The following is a 19681-nucleotide window of genomic DNA, read 5'->3' as shown; positions in this document are numbered from 1 at the left end:
CCGCAGCAGCGCTTTGCTCCTCGTCCCTCGCACCTCCCCAACGAGAGGCCCGGGACAAACACAGTTGTACTTTCGCACCTTTGTACATTATTTATCATTGGAGTTTGGAATCTCGGTGCTGCGTGTGAACTAAGACGACATATTGTTTACTCTACTTGACACGCTAACATGAAGGAAATAGGTGTGAGACCAGATGGGGAGACCCGGAGCTAGGCAGGCTGTGAGTGGGACTGCTTTTTGTCCAGAAACTCGGTTCTGTACATCCCCGTTCACTCTCGACTGTTTCTTTATTTGTATCGGAATACTTTGCTCTTGTAAGATAAATTTGTGCTTTTCTGGGCCATTCAACAAATGCCGTGGGCCAAATTCAGACTTGATGTAAGAGGGGGGAGATACTACTGGTGTCCCTGAAAGTTATACACCCTTACAGAGGGCCTGAGCCTGGCCTGGAAGGGGGACCTTCCATCAGCAGCAAAACCCGGTAGGAATAGTAAAGTTTCTGAGTTTTGTAACAGAGGTGCAAATATCTTTTTTGCTCTCTATGGAGTTTATGAGGGGTCCTAGGACCATGTCGACAGCAGCATGGAGCTTAAGAGATTTGTGTTTTCTGGACGTTAGGGCTTACAAATTTTGTAGCAGAAAGTTCCTCCTAATCATGAATCTATTCAAAAGCATGGAAACCCAGCGCAGACCTCTGCAGAAGTGTGCTTACAATAAATTACTACTAATATTTCTCGTGATGGATGCAGAAGATTGAACGCTGCATCTGTAGCATTCAGCGCAGCGTACAGAGGTCTCGGCAAACAAATTTCATGTGAGCCAGAGTTGCAGTAGGTACCATGGGAAGAGCGCTACCTCTCCAACCTTCTCCTCATCCTCCTCCTAGTTCCCTTTCACACATCTGAATATCTTCCCCAGCCTCACACAAATGCTGAGGACTCCTTCCTATTCCTCTGTACCTTCCCTCAATCTGGAATCATCAATTTTTTCTGGAACTCATCCCATTATTGGGATGAATTCCAAGTCTGCTCAAACTGGATCCATTGTTTAAAAGCCCTCCAGGAGCTTTGGGGTGTCTGATTCATTTCAACGTGCAGCTGGGTATGGTGTGCTCTCATTTTGGTTGTAATAAAGAGAGGAGGACTTGTGGGGTACAGATCTACGTTCAGGTTTGGGTACAAAACCTTAAAATGGGTTTAGGTTCTAATACGCTGGTCTACGCCAAGAACATTGCTAATCTTAAAAACTTTAAAGTCCAGTTAAGAAAAGGCAAACTTGCTAATAACATTAAGAAGCTATCCTAATTGTAAATATAACAGGGTGGGGAGTTGACTCCCCTGAAAAATGGTAGTATTCGTACTGTTGGTACCTTCTGACGTAACCCTAGGAAATACGCAATGGCAAATGACCATGCCTGGCTGAGGAAATAATTTCGGGAAATTAATGCAGCCCTTCCATTTCTGCCTTTGACAATTTCTATTTGTTTATTTTAAATTCCTCATGACACCCAAACAACACACTTCTGATTTGAGCCCCAAGCTCGTCACAGATGCCGCAAAGGGCCAGCTGGAAGCCTACAAGCCAGCACCACCCTCCAAGGCACAGGCTGAGCTTGCTTAACTCATGGCCTTGTTCTTGGGGGAGATGGAGAATAGCTGGCTGGGGGCACGACCTGCCTTTCCAGGCCTCTCTCCTCGCTGCCCTGTACGGTCAGGCACCCAGATGCCCTGGTCCGCACAGTCCCTGCGGGAGGAGACATGCCTTCGGACCACCTTCGGGTACCTCCAAGATGAGCGAGACCCTTGTCCCACAGCAGGGGCCAGTTTCACGCGCATTTGTTGTAGTTTACAGCTATAAGCAATTGCCACGTGCATCGCCCCTGAAAAACATCACGGCGTGACATGATGCGCGGGTTCCTCAGAGAGTCTGAGGAACTGGTTTAGGCTTTAAATACCAATAATTAAATAGACTTTGAATGGTACTTGCTACTGCGGTTTGCTGAGCACAGGGTTCGCCAGCTTCCCCAGGTGAGGGCCCTTGAGCAGTCACGCTTCTCCTCTCCAGAGCTCCAGTCTGCAGGTGGTTTTGGAGGGTGCGCTGTAGTAATCTGACCTTAAGGCCAGAGACATAGATCACCATGACGAAGTCTCTGCCTGGGGGTAAAGGTCACAGAATTTGAATACTTTAGATATTTTGTAAGCCACTTTTGAAGATTGTAAAGAAAAGAGGTTTCCATGTTTGACGCTGTCAAAAATGACCCCCCCAGGATGCAAACGCTTCTCTGTGCGCTTGGGCCAAAGCCTACCAATAGGTAGAGCGGTCAGCAACAGGGTGAGATCTTCCAGATGCCTCATCTCACAGGGAATAATTCTGGGTCATCTGGCCTGAGTTTTAAGCCTGGGCCTTGCATTTACTCTGTAGTGCACAACAGCAGGTCACAGTTAGGACAGTCAGTGTCTTGAAGGTTTAGAAATAGAGGCACAGGCATTATAAACTTTACTGATGTTAAATTTACGGTACACGAGATGATGTCTCCCTACTACTTCTACAAATAGACTTTAGATACGGGTGCCTACTATTGGACTGTCAATGGGAAGTGTGTATCTCATAAGGCTCTGACCTGGTTATCTTCTAACCCTGCGCAATTAATCACCAGCATCTCACAGGGAGCAGCAGTGCACGGGAGCGTTCAGTGTCCAGCCTGTTCGAAACAATGCTTCCACCTTCTCTACAGCTATCAGACCTGTAGCTTCCCTCAGTGTGGGACCGCTGCTTTCCTTTGGGAAAAGGACTGGCACAAAATTAACTTTCCTCTGTAAGGGGAACCCACCAGTTCCAGTCTCTTTAAAAAACAACCAACCAACCAACCAACCAACCCCAAAACACCCAAAGCAGAGCAGCTTGTGCAGAAAAGCCACCAAATACCAAGGGCTCAGCGATCAGCCGTGCTGCACGCGGGAGCAGAGGAGATCAGAAAGGGCCCCCGTTCCCCCTCCACGGGGGTTACCTGGGTTTCAAGTGCCCGTGTCTGCAGGAGCGGGCTGGGAGAGGACCCAAACCTCCTGTTCTTTCAGCTGGCGGGGAGGGCTGGGGACTTTCCCCACCATTTCAGTTGTAAGCAAGAGGAAGGGCTTTGTCTGCAGCAGGCTGTGCAAAGTTGGAGTAAGGCAGTGAAGAATCAGGCCCCACCGATTCTTTGTAGTACTGGAGCTTTGTTTTGAAGTGCAATAAAAATACAGGTGGCGAAGGAGATAATGCACGGTACCGTTCCTTTGGGACACGGGGGAGACGGTAAGGAATTCCAAAATATGGAGCGTGGGTTTTTCTCTAGCATTGATCACAAACATTAGTTCAAGAAAACACCCAGAAGTAGCAAATATGCAAATTTGTTATGAAAGAAGAACCTACAAGTACCCGCCTATGTTAGAGAATTTGTTCAGGGATATTTGATCCTCATGCGGAGTTTATCAGATTACAGTTTTAATTTGCACATTCAGGTTTTTTTAAAAAGGAGGGGGTTCCCTTTTAAAAATCTTTTCTTTTTCCTCTGCTCTAATACTTGTACTCGAGCATTCTCACTTCTGCGAAGATACAAGAAGCGTGTTTATGGTGTAATATAAATCTGGGTTGGAGAATACCAATTTCATATAAATTAGATGGCAGAGCACTGTTCCGCTATTTTGTTGTCTAAATTATATGGAAATTGGTCTTATGCAAGGAGTAAGTCCTCACAGAACAGGGCCCTTAGGCTTTTGGTTTAATTATCATAAGCTTCCATTTAATTAAACTTATTAAATGGTTTGGTGTAAGAGCAGACTATCGTTTTGCAGAAGCTTTCTGAAAGAGAAAAATATTTACACCCTAGCTGCTTGGGAAGGAAATAAAACTTTCCTTCAGAGATGTTTCCCTAGGTATAAGAGTGAGGGTGACCTGGGCCACCCTCCCAGGCACCTTCCAACTCCTTGGACCCAGAAACATTTCAACCTTTTCCTTACTACAGGGCCAGTGAGTTCAGTTTTTCCTACAGCTGATTCAGTTCATGGTATAGAAGCTACAGGACAACGTTGGCATAAGAAGCAGCAGATGTAAATGAACCATGAACGTCTGGAAACTAAAAGAAGATCCTAAACCATCAGAATAAGGAAGTTCTGTGACAGCAAAAAAAAAAAAATCCCCAAACCAACAGCAAAACCCCAAAACCCAATCAACCCAATCCAAACCAAAACAAGCCCTTATTCACTTGCAGATCAGCTTGATAAATTTATTTTGGGCATCATATGATACGGTGTCTGTATTAACCAGAGATAGGAAGCCTCCTCCAGTCTTTTGTTCACAGGCAACCCTCTCATGAGGCTTTACTTTCATTGAAAGACGTAGCTAATGGACTTCACCCCAAATACGTTGGCCAGCTTCATCTGCAACCATTGTCCATGGTATATATCAGTTTAACCAGGGAAGACCTTATCTGAGACTTAGATATCATAAAAATCCTTGTTCTGATTAATTTGATTCTCAGTGACTTCCTACACAATCCTGGCTTTGCTTATTAAGCTAAGTCTGTAACACAATCACTGGCATTGCCGGCTTCTGGGAACCGTTACACCTCTTATTTTATTCTACGAAACATAAAACTTTGTCTGGGTTGAAAAAAAATATACTTATCGATACTATTCATCCAAATACAATGTTGTGGAGTGGCATTAGGTATTCAAACTTGTGTTACTGTGTACTGACTCCTTTAAAAAAGGAATAATTAGAAGAATAATTAGCTGAACATGTGAAATTGAGATGCTTCTTCAGGGACAGGTGAGAAGCTGATTAATAAGGGGAAGGGAGGCCACTGTGTGTCAGGGACCTAATAAATACATTTAAGGACAAATAGGTAGAAAAAGAAAGTACACATTACTAATGTTGATAGAAAGCCTTAACTGCCTAATGAATTTCAGAAATTGGTTGAGAATAGTTAATCTGTGTGGTAACATGACCCTCAGGGTTAGTTAGATCTGTGAATTCTTATCCCCCTGGGGACTTAACAAGTTTCCAGAGATTCACACCAAATTCTTACAAGGAAAAGGCATTCACAGTTGGAAGATTTCATGCAGGTTTTGCTTCTGAATGCTCATGTTACACAAAACCCAATATACCGGGATAATGGCAGTGAGCGAAACTTGGTACTAGCCACACTGTTAATTAAAATTTTCACTTTCTAACAAAAAATCATGCGCATTTGGATTTATTATGGGATCACATATAACTCCAGATGAAAGGAAGTGTTTTACCATAACAATACTTGATTCTTAGTTGCTTCTCTATGCTAAATTAAACTCTGCATCTATGCCGAAAAGCAAACATATCAGTTGGTATTTTCTTCATTGGATCAGGCATTTCCTACACACCCTTTACAAAAATTTCATGGGAAACTCACAGAAAAACCCACCTAACTTATATAGACTAGAGCTATAAAGTGCTTAGCAACTGCAGTCTCATCAGCGTTTTAGGAACACTGCCAATGGTAAGGCAAACCCAAATATTTCAGAGAGGGCTCGAAGGAAAACAGGGGCAGTGTAACACGCTACTGACCCGGGCAGCGGCGCGATCGTCAGATTTCTTGCTCCGGAGCCAGCGGGCACCGGCGCTGCTGGGGGGGAGCGGAAGGTGTCCCTCGGCGAGCGGGGGAGGCTGGAAATGCCATGTCTCGTTTGCTGGAGAGGCTCTGTCCTGGCTGGCCTAGGAGAGACGTGCAAAACGAAAAGGAAAATTCCCTCCCAGAAGGCAGTTTTTACACTCCCCCAGAGGACTATCAGACTAGGATTTCCAAAAGAATTTAGGGCAGTTAGGCACCCAAATCCCACTGAAATCTGCTCTGAAAAATCTCAGCTGTAGCTGTTAATGACAAGTTATAGCAGCAGCGTTTTCTTTAGAAGAATGGGATGAATTTCATTCTTCTTAATATGGATGGAAAGGTGCAGAAGGGGGCAAAAATGGAAAGACCCCGAGTCCGCAGAGTTGTCAGTACCAGGGACTGAAAGGATGAATGTGTCCCTATTTGTATGGAACATCTATAGATTGTGAGCTGCATTCACGTCCAACCTGTGCTTTTATCCAAACTGTAATTCAGAGTTTGCGTTCCTGCACAGCGATCTTCAAAGGTCTTAAAAGAGGTAAGTGAGACCAGAGAGTGGCGATCCTGAAAATAAAAAGCAGATACACATTTTGTACGTGTATTTCTGACTACATACCTCCGGCTCACCCTCAAAAAAAAAAAAAAAAAAAAAAAGCAAGATTTGTTTGTAACAGTGACATTAATATAACTGGTGCTGAAGGTATACTTTTCAGCTGATATTGCAAAAGCGAATGCTCAGCGCATAGTTGTGCATAGGAGGTCCTGCTGAAAATACTTATATATAATTTAACAAAAAAAGAAGCTTTTGTACTAAGAAATTATGGCTTAAAGCTTTCTTATTTGGGAAAATTCCAGTCTTTGTGCTCATATCCCAGTTATTACAGTAAAGACTTCCAAATGGGAGATATTTCAGAAGAAAACAGTACCAGAATGATAAGGGTACTGTGCTTATTTTTCTTCAAGCAGCGGTATGCTTTTAGTTTGAGAAGGAATTTTAAAAGGTTCTAGATGAGATGGTACAAATCAAACATATTCTTATAATATTTATATAAAATATGTCAAGAAAAAGGAGTAGCAGGGACTATAAAAAACATTGCCCGAGAAACAGAACAATAGCAGGGCCGGAATGCGTCTTACTGACCATAGCTGCATAGAGCTAACAACGTATGAATCCATCGGTAGCACAGGACAATAAAAATTATATTAGAAACACAAACCTGTTACTAAATAAGAGCAACATCTCATTTGTCATTCCATTTAACTGCCCATTAAACATGGCTTTGAGGGAAGACTTGTACCTGGAGACTTGCGTGGACTGCCATTGCTAAAAATACACACACCGGCCAAACCAAGGTGATGTCACTTGTCTCTGGAATTAGTATTTGCTACTACAGTATCTTTTCCAGTAGGGATATTAACATACAGATAACATTAACAGAAAGAAAATTTATTAGCAATGACAGAAAGGCAAGGAAGATTGGTGAGTAAGATCCAAGGGGATGAGGGGAAAGATCAAAAAACATCACAGAGTCTATCATCACTCTGTTCCTGGGTACCTACAAGAGAAAGTGAAGCTTCAAAAAGATGAGAAGAAAGCTGGTGATGGGGTGACAGAAGCAGCTCCTCTCCAGGACAATGACAGAACAGTAATTATAGACAACGATGACATGTGATGGAGAGTTTTACCCTCCACCTTTACAGGAAGGGATCTAGGCAAAACACATGTATCAACATCCTCTGTGATAGGAGGGGTAGGGATGAAAGGAAAGGTGAAATCCTCTGCCACAGCCACATCACCATGCTGATGGAATCAGGAGAGAGGAGAACCTAATGCAAGAGAAGCAGATAGATGTGTCCCTCTGCAGAAGACAAGCAGGGCAGCTGAGCAGCCCCTGCGTCCTGGACGATGCTGGGGGCTGCACCTGGAAGGCTGAGCCTTCCTATCGCCACGACGTGCCCGCAGGAATCGCAGAGCAGGGCTGGATGCTGCCAGCAATGATCCCCAGAAGTAGTACTTAGGTATTTATTTCAATTTGCAATATATATATTTACAGCGCTTCCTGTAGCCCGAAGATACCATGAAACAAAGAGAGTGGCACGGGACACGTTTGAATGGCAGCCTCTCCTACGGAAGCACTGAACAACCGCTGATGTCGGAAGCCAAGCACCAGCCCCTAACCACAACCACCAGCCCCTAACCACAACCACAAGCCCAGAGAGTCGCAGAAAAGTAGCATACAGAAGTCCTGCTTCAAGCAGGTTTCTTGGAGTCCCCTCTGAAACGCAGGTGGTGCGCAGGGAGCGCCTGGCCGATGGCTCCCCTCCCGTGCCGAAAGGACTCGTGCTTGACCACACTCCCCGCCCACGGCCATCACCCTCCCAACACTGCGAGGACAGCAGACTGTCCCATCCCAAGCTTTCCAGCACTATGGCTTGTGATCTGGCATATTTTTATTCTGAAGAAAGGCTAAAGGATGGCTGGGTGTGAGAACGATGAAGTCAAGAGGCTGTTCTGGACCGTAGGGTCGCGCTGCTGTCGTGCTGACTCCCGCCGCAGGGTCAGGCTGGTTGGGATCAAAGCGCCACGGCGTCACCCTCTTTGACTGCCTCAGCACCTGCAGAGGTGGTTTTGGTTTCATTTGGCTCAAAGTGGAAGTAAAGCAAAATAAAGAGGTTCCACATTTCACTTTCAATGAGGCACCAGAAAAGTACCAGTTAAAAAAACAAAAGTAGCTTCAGTGAATAACAGTTTGTTTCCGAGACCTGCACTCCTTCATCAAAACAATGAGCAATTAGTTTATTAGATAATATTCAAAGTCATAATTTTAATTGTATCTCCAATCAAGTCCAACTGACAGCAACCAACCCGCTGCTAAACTATTTGATATTATTTTCCATTAAAACATTTCTAGTTCATTTGGCTATAATAATTAGAATTTTTCTATCTGATCTTGTCAAGAATAATTGCTTACATGAAGCTCCTGTCAAAACTGCACGACTTTTTGTTTACAGTATATTAGCATCCAGGGAACGAGTCAGACCTGGGGGTGGGAGCACCCCGCCGACGGCGCTGGCTTGTGCCACGCGGTGCGGGGAATCGGGGCCCACCTACCAGCGCCAGGCGCAACCAAAGATCCCCATTGGCAGCTCGGCGCGGTGTATCTGGGGACTGCTGTTGGTCTGAAAAGAAATAAAGGCAGAATTTTTTCCCGTTTGTATGCACACATGCGTGCTCGCTCTCTCACACGCACAGATAATATAAGGACCAATAAAAGATCAAAAGCAAATAAATGAAGCAAATTAATGAAAATGAAGTGGAAGACTGTAATCACACCCAACCATGCCAAAAAAAAAAAAAAGCTCCAAACAAATTAGTATGTAATACACTACTTCAGACAGATGTTCAAATAGGAACAAAAGGAAATAAGGAGGAAAACCATACAATGCTGGCTTGAGAACTTTCAGGAACATGAAAACAAACAAACAAAAAAAAAAGACAAGGATAATTTTCCATTTAGCCTGCAGCAGAAATAAGGCCGGATTCTGATCCATGGAAGATAGTCTTCCCATTGCCTTCAACGAAATCACCATCCAGGCTGTGCAATAGCAGAAACGTTTCCCGAGCGGAACCGGGCAGGGCTGCGCCTCGGGCTCCTGGGCACGGGTCAGCGCTGAACCCAGGCACGGGCTCCTGCTGGACTTGCACGGTATTTTTCTTCCTGCTCCTCTGTAGCTATTATTGCCCACAATTTTTAACCATGAAAATCACAAGTGTTTTCTTTAACGTGCTGGGATTTTGGAACGTTTGATTTCGTTGTGATCATAAGCAGATAAACTTCTGCCAGTGTGAGAGCTGCAGGGTGTAACTTTAGGGAACGGCTGCAGTAGCAAACGGGGTACAGAGCACCAACCACATCTGCACCTCCGCAGGCGCAACCGCCAGCTCCCCAAAAGTTTCCCAGCCTGTTCTATCTACTCACTCAGAAACAATTAACTATTTCACTGTTTGGAGGGAGGGGGTACACACAGTCATCAGGGATTCACAGCAGTTTCACAGCCTCTGCATTTTCTGTGTTATCGCAGCCACATAACTGGTTTTCAATCTACTCCTTTGAGACAAACTGTACTGGACGTACATTCACGCCGTAACTTTTTGTAAATTTATCACTGTAATTTTGCCATTTCAGAATCACATTCTCAGATATTAGAAATGTGTGCCGTAAGATGAAATATATACAACAGATTAATAAAATGGTCTTATTGATAGTGCCTGATGTTGCTGAGAAAACAGGAGGATTTTGGAGTGAAACCAGTTGTTAAAAAGCGAAGCAAAACACCTTCCCAGAAGAGACTTACATTGTGGAAAAGCCATTGCCTTTCTTTGTCTCACAGTACGAATGGCCGCAGGAGCCAGCTGTGCATCGACTCTGATGTTCTCCTGTGGTCTGGTTCGTCCCTGGACCTGCAGCATCGCCAGGTCTCTGCTGCACACGTGGGGCATCATCTGCCCGCTTCCTGCACAAGCAGCCTCTGGTCCGCTGCCCTCTGCAAGTTTGGTCTCAAGCAGCTGGTTATCCTTCATCAAGCAGATGCTTAAACAGCTGGAAAGTCCCCCTCAAAAATGCATCAAACAATTATTTTTTTGTACCTATCAGTTTTCTGATTGTCTTGTTTCTGATGTGGTTTCACTGGCTGACTTTACTCAACCATCTGCAATACCTCATTTAAAGGTCAGCAACCTTTACACGTTGATCTTCCTGAAGGTCCACGTTTGTTACACAAACCATCCTTAAAAATAAATAAACCTTGGGCAGCTTGAATTTTCTATAGAGGACTATCCTTTATTTCCCCTTACTGACTTGAACTCCTCTGTGGAAAGGCTTTCTCGTCAGCATAAGAATCTGCATTACCCACCTTGTCGCTGCTTAGTTCAAGTCCCGCTCAGTTCTTTCCTCTGCTGAGAAACATTGCCCCAGCCACAACGATGTGCAGTCTAAATTATTTCCTGGTACCATGGAGGGCATTCCCTGGCTCGACAAGCCTTGCGTTTCCCAGAGCGGCAGGTCGTCAGTGAACCTCAGATTACCATTAGATTGCCGGATTGTCTTTGGCCTGAGGTCTTGGCCATCACGGTTCTCTCCACTGCCTTCTCCAGATAGATCCAGAAGGTGCCAGGAGACACCAAAACCTGTCTGTTGTTGCGTGTAATCTTGAAGCTGACGCTTACCTTGCTGTTGGGCAGGACTGATGATTGAGTCTCTTGAAATGGGGTTTTAAGAACTGGGCGAATGATTTCTTGTCCAAACAATAAAAGCAGTTCTTGACTCATCACGCCAGGTTGAGCAAAATGCCTTTTGGAAGCAAACAAAGCAGTTAAAGACTTTCCCATCCACTTACTTGAATTTGTCCGCAATCAGTTCAGGCACAGGACTCAGTGCGCTGTCCTATCTGCACTTTGAATCTCTGAAGAATTTCTGAAGAAATCAACTCCCTGAGTGGTAAGATCATGAGTTTGCATACTGTGAGAGGCCGGAGTCCAGGAACAGAGCCACGGAGCTGAAACCTCATCCCTCCATATCTCAGTTACATCTGAGAGCCGAGGAAAGGGAGAGTTGCTTATCAGTAATTTTATACTCTAGAAGTTCAGGCCTGACTTCTCCACTGCTGTGCATGAGAATTAGTCATTACACTACCAAATCAACTAGGAGTATAATTCTAAATGGGGGTGAGAGGCACCGGAGATCTGGAGCACTTATGAGAGTGGCAGTGATACTGCTGCAAATTGTCTCGTATTTTAGTTATCAAGGAAGGAAAAGAACCTGCCCCTTGCCGAGAAGTATGCTGCTGCAGCAAGATTGCTTCTTGTTTCTGACCTACCTTGTTTATAAAGTTATACATTTACTCTTGAAGTCAGTGGAGCTATCACAGATTTGAACTTCATGTAATTAGGAGAAAGCATCAGATCATAAAAACGCAGAGTATGTCCTACCAAGTAAGGCAAGCAGGATTTGGTAGTCTTGGCTGGAAGGAACAACACAGAACCAGAGGAAGTGTATTCAACAATAAACTGCAAAAGTTGCGGTTGGCTGTGACACTCATCTTGATGGGCTTTACAACATTATTGTAATTAATTTCATCTGTCTTGTTCCCTTTTACCATCTGTCCAGCTTCTTTCCCATCCATGCAAATACTCCTCTCCAAGCTGGTACTCCTCGCTTTGTCTTGAGGGAGGCGCCTCTCTAGTTTTTTTAAAAAATAAATTCCTATTCCCTTATGCCGAGAGATAAACATGACAACTCATTCAAATAATTAAAGGCTTATTATTGAAACAGAAAATACTGCATAAGTTAATTGAAATATTTAATATTTAATGCATTGTGTCTTTCCACTATATTGCATAGTGCACCAGGATAATACTGACATGCTCTTAAAGTGAATGTACTCAGAGGCTCAGCTTCTATTCTAACTGCAATAGTACAGAATGGAAATTAGGAGCTAACAGAATTACAGATAGAAAAATATTTAACATAACAGATAAAGATGCCCATGAACCTCCATTTACCCTCAAATTGTGTATATTTTTTAGGGTAGCATCAACTCTTTAAAAAAAAATAAATCAATCTACTTGATTAAGCATATACATATTTGTGTGAGCAACAACAAAGTCTGGAATTATACCAAAATATTTTTGTAATTGTCCCTAAAAGTCAGTGATTTTCTGATGCTGTATTAGATCATAATATAATACCCCTTACCAGCTAAATATATGGCTGGGGCCAAGCAGCCCTGGAACAGTATTTATGTTAATTAAAAAGAATTTCTTTGCAAAAGTTTTAGTCCTAGCAAACAATTTAAGCTTAATGTGCACCTCTGAATTTACCTTTCTTCTTATGTCAAGAAAGTATTTGCAGCAACATTGTCATTAGGCAGTTAGGTTTGTGATATTAGCTACATATGATGGCAATTAGAGGCAGAACCTCCAAAAATCCTGGTAGTATACCCAGGCATAGCTATAGCTATTTTAAGCAGATTTATACTTACAGCATCAAAGAATGTCAGAGAGAGAAGAAAATATGGTAACTGTTGCTTTAAATTATAGCTATCATTACTTCAAAAGGATATTCAATCAGAAACCACTGCAGACTAAAACTATTTATGTCTTCTGACACTGAAAGGAAAGTAGGCAGTTTCAGCCTGTCATCTCTTAATTTCCCCTTTTTTTTTTTTTAATAAAAGAAAAGTACTGTTTGGTCTGTAAGAAACAAGTTATAAGTCCAGGAGGAATGAGTCAGAACAGGTCTCCTGCTTGTTTTTGACCTTTCCCTGCCTGTCAGCCTCATTAAGTATTGCAGGTTCTTTGCTAGTTATTTTACAAAAGCTAATGGAAAAATGAAACAAAACTGTGCAATGGTGCTTTGGCTACTTGGACGTAACACTCAGCAGCATTTGCCCAGCAAAACAGTTCATGTGCCAAGTAGTAACAGGTAGAGCTTTTTTTTTACTCACATGAAAACTCTTCCCTACAAATCAAAAAGACAGAAGAAGTGAAGTCGTGGTTGCTTGCAGAGTAAATTTTGAATAAAATCATAAGATCTTCATTAAATTATCCAGGGGAATTTGCGACCTCTTCTAGCAACAAGAACAGACCTCCTGTTAGTAAAATGTTTAAAAGCAAGGAGCTTTCTATTCAACAAAACCTTTCGAGGTTGACCATGGGATGGCCTGCAAAAATTAGCAGTTAGAAGTTGATCTTAAATAAAGTGGAAAAAAGCACCATTTTCTTTTGATGTGCCTTCTACTCTTTCCCCTCCTGACGCACTTAATGTGCTGAGCAAACAGGGACAAAGAACCATCATTAAATAAAAAAAAAAGAGAAATGCCTAAAAATGACAAGAGAGAGGAGGAAAGGCTGCGTCCTCCCTGCAAAAAACATTCCTTAGGCAAAAGGAGCGCCCTGTATGCCCAGCTGCAGGGAAGAAGAAAGATGCACAGGTCTGCAATTAGGAGGGAGATGGATGCAGAAGTGAATTTCAGATAACTTTGTGGTCCAGGCTTTGGGAAACCAGCCAGCGGAGCTTGCGTAGTTAAGCAAGGCAGATGTAAACAGCTCACAGCTAAGCTCACGGGGTCCCTGTATTACGACAATGGGATATATAGTTTGAATTACAACATGTTTGTTACATACATATATGTACGTGAGGCAAGAGTGAAAGAGCCTAAATCAAGAATCAAGCCTGTTTTGCAATTTCCAGAAAACAAGACCATTGCTGAAGAACATTTTTTTGATTTTGAACCAAGTGTCTCGGAAACCACTGGCCACGACCCCAACAGTGACCGAGGATTTCTGTGAGGGTCTCTTCAGCACTGTACCAGGGAAGCAGCCAGGCCTCTCCACTCATAGACGTTTCTCGATTTTTTTCCCTCCCAATATAGCTGGTCTAAGGCCCAACTACGTGGCAGAGTAACGCTAGGCAGGATCATGGCTTGGTGGAAGGCAGAGGGGTACTTCAAAGTAAAGAAAGGCAGTTTCCAGCCCAGCCGAGGGTTGCTGCGGTGTCCCACGGCACCTGGTCCCCAGGGTGCCTCGGAGCGGCCAGCGTCACGGACCGCGATTGCTAACGCCATTCTCCTTATCCGAGCACCGAAGCCGCGCGGGTTCTGCTTGAAGTTGATCCTCTGCGCCTGTGATGAGAGGGAAATCAAAATCAAACAGGTTCAGCGCAGAACACAGGGCCTGAAATTTAGAAAAACGCCCAGTAAAAACCCAAGCAAAGCAAACAGCTGAGCGTAACACGCGTGGCCGCTCTCTCAGTTGTTGGCATTGTTGCTGTATTTCGAAACATGCACATAGCATCTTTCACAATTTGCTATTGTGATTTTTTTTTTTTTAAATCTTCCCTTGGTAGAATCAATCTGTGAAAAAACTTTTACATTTCTCTGCTTCCCTTTCCAATTCTGCAGTATCAAGTAATTAGCAAGCAGTTTGTACTCTTTATAGATTTGTACCAATCAGCCCAGTGAACAATCAAGTTACCCAACCTACATCTAAATAGAGAAGCGGTCTCCTGTAGATATCTATTCTCAGCAAAGTTACTGATAGTAGTTTGCTCAGGCACAGAGTCCAAAACAGCTTTTCCCCACTGAGATTCACGTGCCTTTTGGTCAGAAGCGTCATCCCAGCTCGCTTTTTTTTTTTTTTTTTTTTTCTGCATGAGCAGGAGAGAGCACAAAGACTAGGGAGCAAGAACAAATTGTGAATTTAAAAAAAAAAAAATAAAAAAATCACTGAACATCTAAAGGAAATTAAATACATAATGAAGAGACAAAAGCTACTACATGGAGAAGTAGCTGAAGAATAAGCATGTAAATGACACTGAAAACAAGAAGGGAAGATCAAAACCATCTAAATGTTTCATTCCACGGGGCCACTGTCCCTTCCCAAGGGGATCACTGTACTTTCTAGATGTCATAAACCACCTCCCTGATGATAGCCGGTCTCAGTGGAGACACAGATGCGACGCGACTGTTAGCACTCGAGCGCAGATAGTCCGTATGATAAGGCATGGAGAAGGCAAAAGGCTGCTGACAGTCAGCTATGTGTCTTTTCATTACAGGTAACTACCACTTTAAGCAAATTGTTTCAGGGTTTGGAATGTAGCAATAACTGATCTAATTAGTGTAGGCTGTAATTTAGGAGGGTTCATTATGTCACAGACGTTATGACTCCTGGGTATTACTAAAGGACTCATTTGTAGTACTTGAAATGAATTTCTCTGAACACATATAATGTCACCCACATAACTAGTATGTAGCTTTAAGATGATCTGACATATTTAAAATCTCTGACTTTGAGCAGGATTAAGTTTCCAGACAGTAATAAACAAATCAGCAAATAGTACAGATTTACCTCTTGCCAAGAGAAGGGGAAAAAAAAAAGAAAAAGATTTAATGGCTATTTCAGATTGAAATGGCAAGTAAACTCTCTGACAAAACTACAAAGGAAACTAATAAATCATGCCAGAGGAAATATATATCGTGATTAAAGACACATATACACACACAAACTTGACAAAGACTTTGCATTTTTGGGCACAATACCTGTTTACTTCATCTAGCAAGGAAAAAGTTCAACGGCTTCTTAAGATAAGTCAGTTGTTTATTATGTTTGCTCTGAAAGCTCCCGCGAGCCTTCGTTCAGCAGGAAAGCAAGCCTACACTTCAGGTAACGAACCCAACTCTATGAAATACAGAGCGAGACACACGCATAAAAGGGTACAAGCAGGTTTCAGTAGCACAATGCTGAAGTAAAAACAGAGTTATAATTAATTTTAAAGTGGTAATCTGAACAGGTTACAAATATAACCTCTATTATTTGCTTCCCTTCAGGGGTCTCTCACCAACTAGGTATTTCCTGGTTCTTTGCTTTTATGACCTAACAAGTTCATTCTCACACAGATACAAATATGCTTTTCCTTTTTACTTACATAGTGTCTGACATAAAAAAGGGAAAATTCTTCTGGAGAGCACTTATGCATGTGCTTAACATTAAGCAGTCCTTAAAGCCCCTGCCTGCACCTTCTTAAATCAATATTAAAGCCTCTGTTAATTTCATTTGTTCCTGATCCCCACTCAAGGGGAAAATGCTATCATGACTTTGACATTAGTGACTTCTATGGTGTCCTATTCTGAGCACAGCGAGCTCCAGACCTGATCTAAAATTAACTGAAACTAATTAAGTCTTTATTTACTTTCGTCTAATTTGCATTGGACCTGCCTTCTTTGTGGGAGTCAGAACTCACATGTTTTTTGTTTCTTAGCTTCCTTTTGAAAACCTGAATTTTACAACATTGATTTTAAAAGTCCTAGCTTATAAAGCAGAATATTAGAATTAAATCCTGTACACAGAATACAGCATTGCTCAATCAGAAATGGGCATGTCAAGTTGTGCACGAAGCCAATAGGAAAATGCTGTAGCATGAGCTGCTTTTGTTTCACTGCAATACGTTCCAGGGGCATGGAGCACCCCTGGGCTAAAATCAGGAACTTTAAAAATTATTTTGAAAAAATTCTTTCCCCTAGAAAGCTAAAGACCTCACTGGATGACTTATTCCCATTACTTCCTAATACAGATGGGGGTTCAATATCTCTTAAATGGTTTTGAAAAATCTCCGATATAAATTTAATTTCCGGATACAAATTAGATTCCCATTCTCTTCCAAAACCTTCTTTAATGTTGTTACCACTGGTATCCTTTTTGGCTGTCTAGGTATCAAATATATTTCTAAGTGGGTACTGAACCAGCTAGAAAGACTGACTGTATTTAGTCTTTAATTAAATGCTGATGGATTTCCTTCAATAGCATTAAGCTCAGAAGTGAAAAAAACATAATTAAATGATGCTCCTACGCAGGCAATGATCAGCATTCTTGCATGCAAGGTGTGGTAGCAGAGTAAGCTAAGGATTACTTCTCAGGTTCAGTTTTCATATTAAAGTTCTCATAGCTCGTGAGAAACCTTATTCTGTATGCATGAAACATAAACCAGGCAATTGTCCTAAGGATGCAGTGGATTTATAAAAGTCCATTAATCTGATTAATAATCGGATTGCTGACAAGTTAAGTGTCTCAGTGCTGTAAAAACTAAGTATATTTTAAATGTATCTGACTTCCTCCCATTATCTGTCATCTCGCTGAAGATGTGGGCAAATAAAAGGTTGCTATCATAAGAGGTTACTATCCTGTGGAAGCCCCTGTATCCTTAACAAGCAGAGGAAAGCCCCAGCGTGAAGAGCTGGTGGATTGTACAAGGGTTTGGAACGTACTGAGGAACTGAATGACAGCAGAAAAGGAGGGCTATTAAGGTTAATCTTTAACACTCCTGTTCTAAATGGAAATATTTCCAATACTAGTGAACTCCTGCAATTTTCACGTGTATCTAAAACATTCCTTTTTTGCGGACATGTTCTACGTGATGTCTTAGCAGAAACAAAGAGATACAGACTCTGATCTTAGCTTTGCCACTGACCTGCCCTGTGACCCTGGATAAATCATTCCCCTGCTCTGTTTCTCTTCCTACTTTTGTCTGTCTTGCTTCTTTACAGTACAAGTTCTTCACATGAGGAGCCAACATCTAGTTATGTTTTTGTCCAACATGTCGAGGCCCTGATCTCAGATGAAGCCTCTAGGTACTCTTGAAAATAATAAAAATGGTGGTGAGGAACAGATGGTCCTGACAGTCACAACCCTCATTCCAGCCCAAGAAACACACCAACATCGGCACAATTGCACCTACAATCGCCATGACTTCGTGGGGTACAGGTGAGCAGTCATTACTGCTCATTGCTGAAAGTCTAATTTACATTAAATAACAGAATTACTTTTCCATATTGCAAACATCAGACTAAGGTGACAAACTGAGTTAAACGGAAGAGCCAAAGGAAATGTTATTACCAATGCAGGCTGAATTGAGACGAGCCATTCTTTGTCGTTGAATCCCTGCCCTAGCACTGCACTGAACACAAGGATTTTTTAAGAAAAGAACAAAGTGCTGCTCACGCTAGATCGAGGCATAGTTGCTAGGTAGGACAGTTCTGAGCTATTAATTTGAACCCCTCCAGACAAGCAGATGCCACATCTTACCCACCTCAGAAGAGCACTCGAATGATCAGCCTATTTTCTACAAGACTGGATGTACATCTGCCTCCTCTTGAGGCTATGTTCCATGGAGGATTGACCCTGCTCTGGTACTTTGGGCCTCAAGCCCGGGCGATTTAAATCCTGATCTGACTATTAGGTATGTAGACTCCCAAGAAGGGCACAAGTCCAGAAGGGCTCTCTGTAGCACCTCCTAAATTTTCCTTACTCAGTGTGCTGGCTGCTGTGACTCCTACTCCAAGTTGCTTTAAATCAGCTGACTTGGCTGAATCCCTCTACACCCTCATCTTACCAGGGGAACATGCTCAGGCACAGCCTCAGCAGTGGTGATACATAAGGAACAATGTAAGAAAGCAAATCCTACCCTCCAGCATGGGGATGGCTAACCTGTGACACTTGAGCTTCATGATGTTGATAAGCAGATTAAGCATAGCTCTCATGCTAAACCTACATCACATGTCTGGCACCAGGTCTGTGTTGGTGGAAAACCTTCTGGGTAACTCATATCTTTAGCTGTGGGACGCTGTAAGTCAGCAAGAACTGCCCAAAACGCTATTCCAGGAGTACGCTGGGACGCAGTTGTGTGCTCACTCCAACCCCATTAGGTACTGCAAAACTGAGATCCCCCGGGGCAGCTTCCATCACCCTGCACCTGCAAACCTGCCGGTGTGTCTCCAAGGCATGTACCTGACCGGTGCCTCTCAGCCATGGGAAAATTTTGGTGTCTAGCCCGTAAATTGGAGGAGGATTGACCACTTCCTCACCATCACCTCCGTCCTCGCCAGCAATACCATATGCCTCTTGCAATGCAAGAGTTTCAGTTCTCTAGGAACTTCAGCAGAGCTGCGAAAGCTTCCCTAAGGAATCTGGATAAACGAATGCATATGCTAAACTGCTAGGACAGACTAATTATAAAAAGTCTGTGTCGCTTTTGTGTTGAGCCACATAAAAAGCGAAGGAAACTAGTGGTAGTTTTGCTAAACAGGCCTTACTAAATAAACTACTGTGGGCCCAAAAACCACTCAGAAATCCTGAGTAAAGCTAAGACCATAAGAAAAGATATAAGAAACTAACAGTTTTCTTCCTTTCCTCCCTTTTTTAAAAGTAAGCATGACCTAGCGTGACTCCTAGAAGTTACCTGCTGGGCACATCAGAAATATATCAGTAACTAGAGAATGAAGAATATATCTTAGATCATGGAAAAGAAACCAAAATGAAAGCTTTACCATTAGGAATATTAATGTCGGTACTGTCTGAGTTAAGACAGTTACAGACTGGAAGACTCAGTTTCTGCTCTTGGTTTGCGTAAGTAGGAATATCAGCAATTCATCCTGCGAAAAACAGTAGTTCAGCTGGTAGAGTTGGAAGAGAAGAGTGAGAGAAATTGAGGCCTTTTGTCTCAGATT

General features: G+C 42.8%; 1 long non-coding RNA gene across 1 annotated transcript in view; it reads right to left on the bottom strand.

Annotated features, from left to right (window-relative positions):
* Positions 1-8130: 8130 nt before the first annotated feature.
* LOC142603689 (uncharacterized) overlaps positions 8131-19681 on the bottom strand; it is a 90114-nt gene continuing 78563 nt past the window's right edge. The window contains exons 2-4 of the long non-coding RNA XR_012837585.1: positions 15722-15860; positions 9980-10974; positions 8131-8803 (exon numbers count right to left, since the gene is read on the bottom strand). This is a non-coding gene — a long non-coding RNA (uncharacterized LOC142603689). The remainder of the gene's footprint in view (positions 8804-9979; positions 10975-15721; positions 15861-19681) is intronic.

The sequence above is a fragment of the Balearica regulorum genome, chromosome 13 (genome assembly GCF_011004875.1).
Source record: "Balearica regulorum gibbericeps isolate bBalReg1 chromosome 13, bBalReg1.pri, whole genome shotgun sequence".
Classification (NCBI taxonomy): Eukaryota; Metazoa; Chordata; class Aves; order Gruiformes; family Gruidae; genus Balearica; species Balearica regulorum.
The sequence above is the reverse complement of the archived record's forward strand: the minus strand, read 5'-3'. Positions and strand labels throughout refer to the sequence as shown.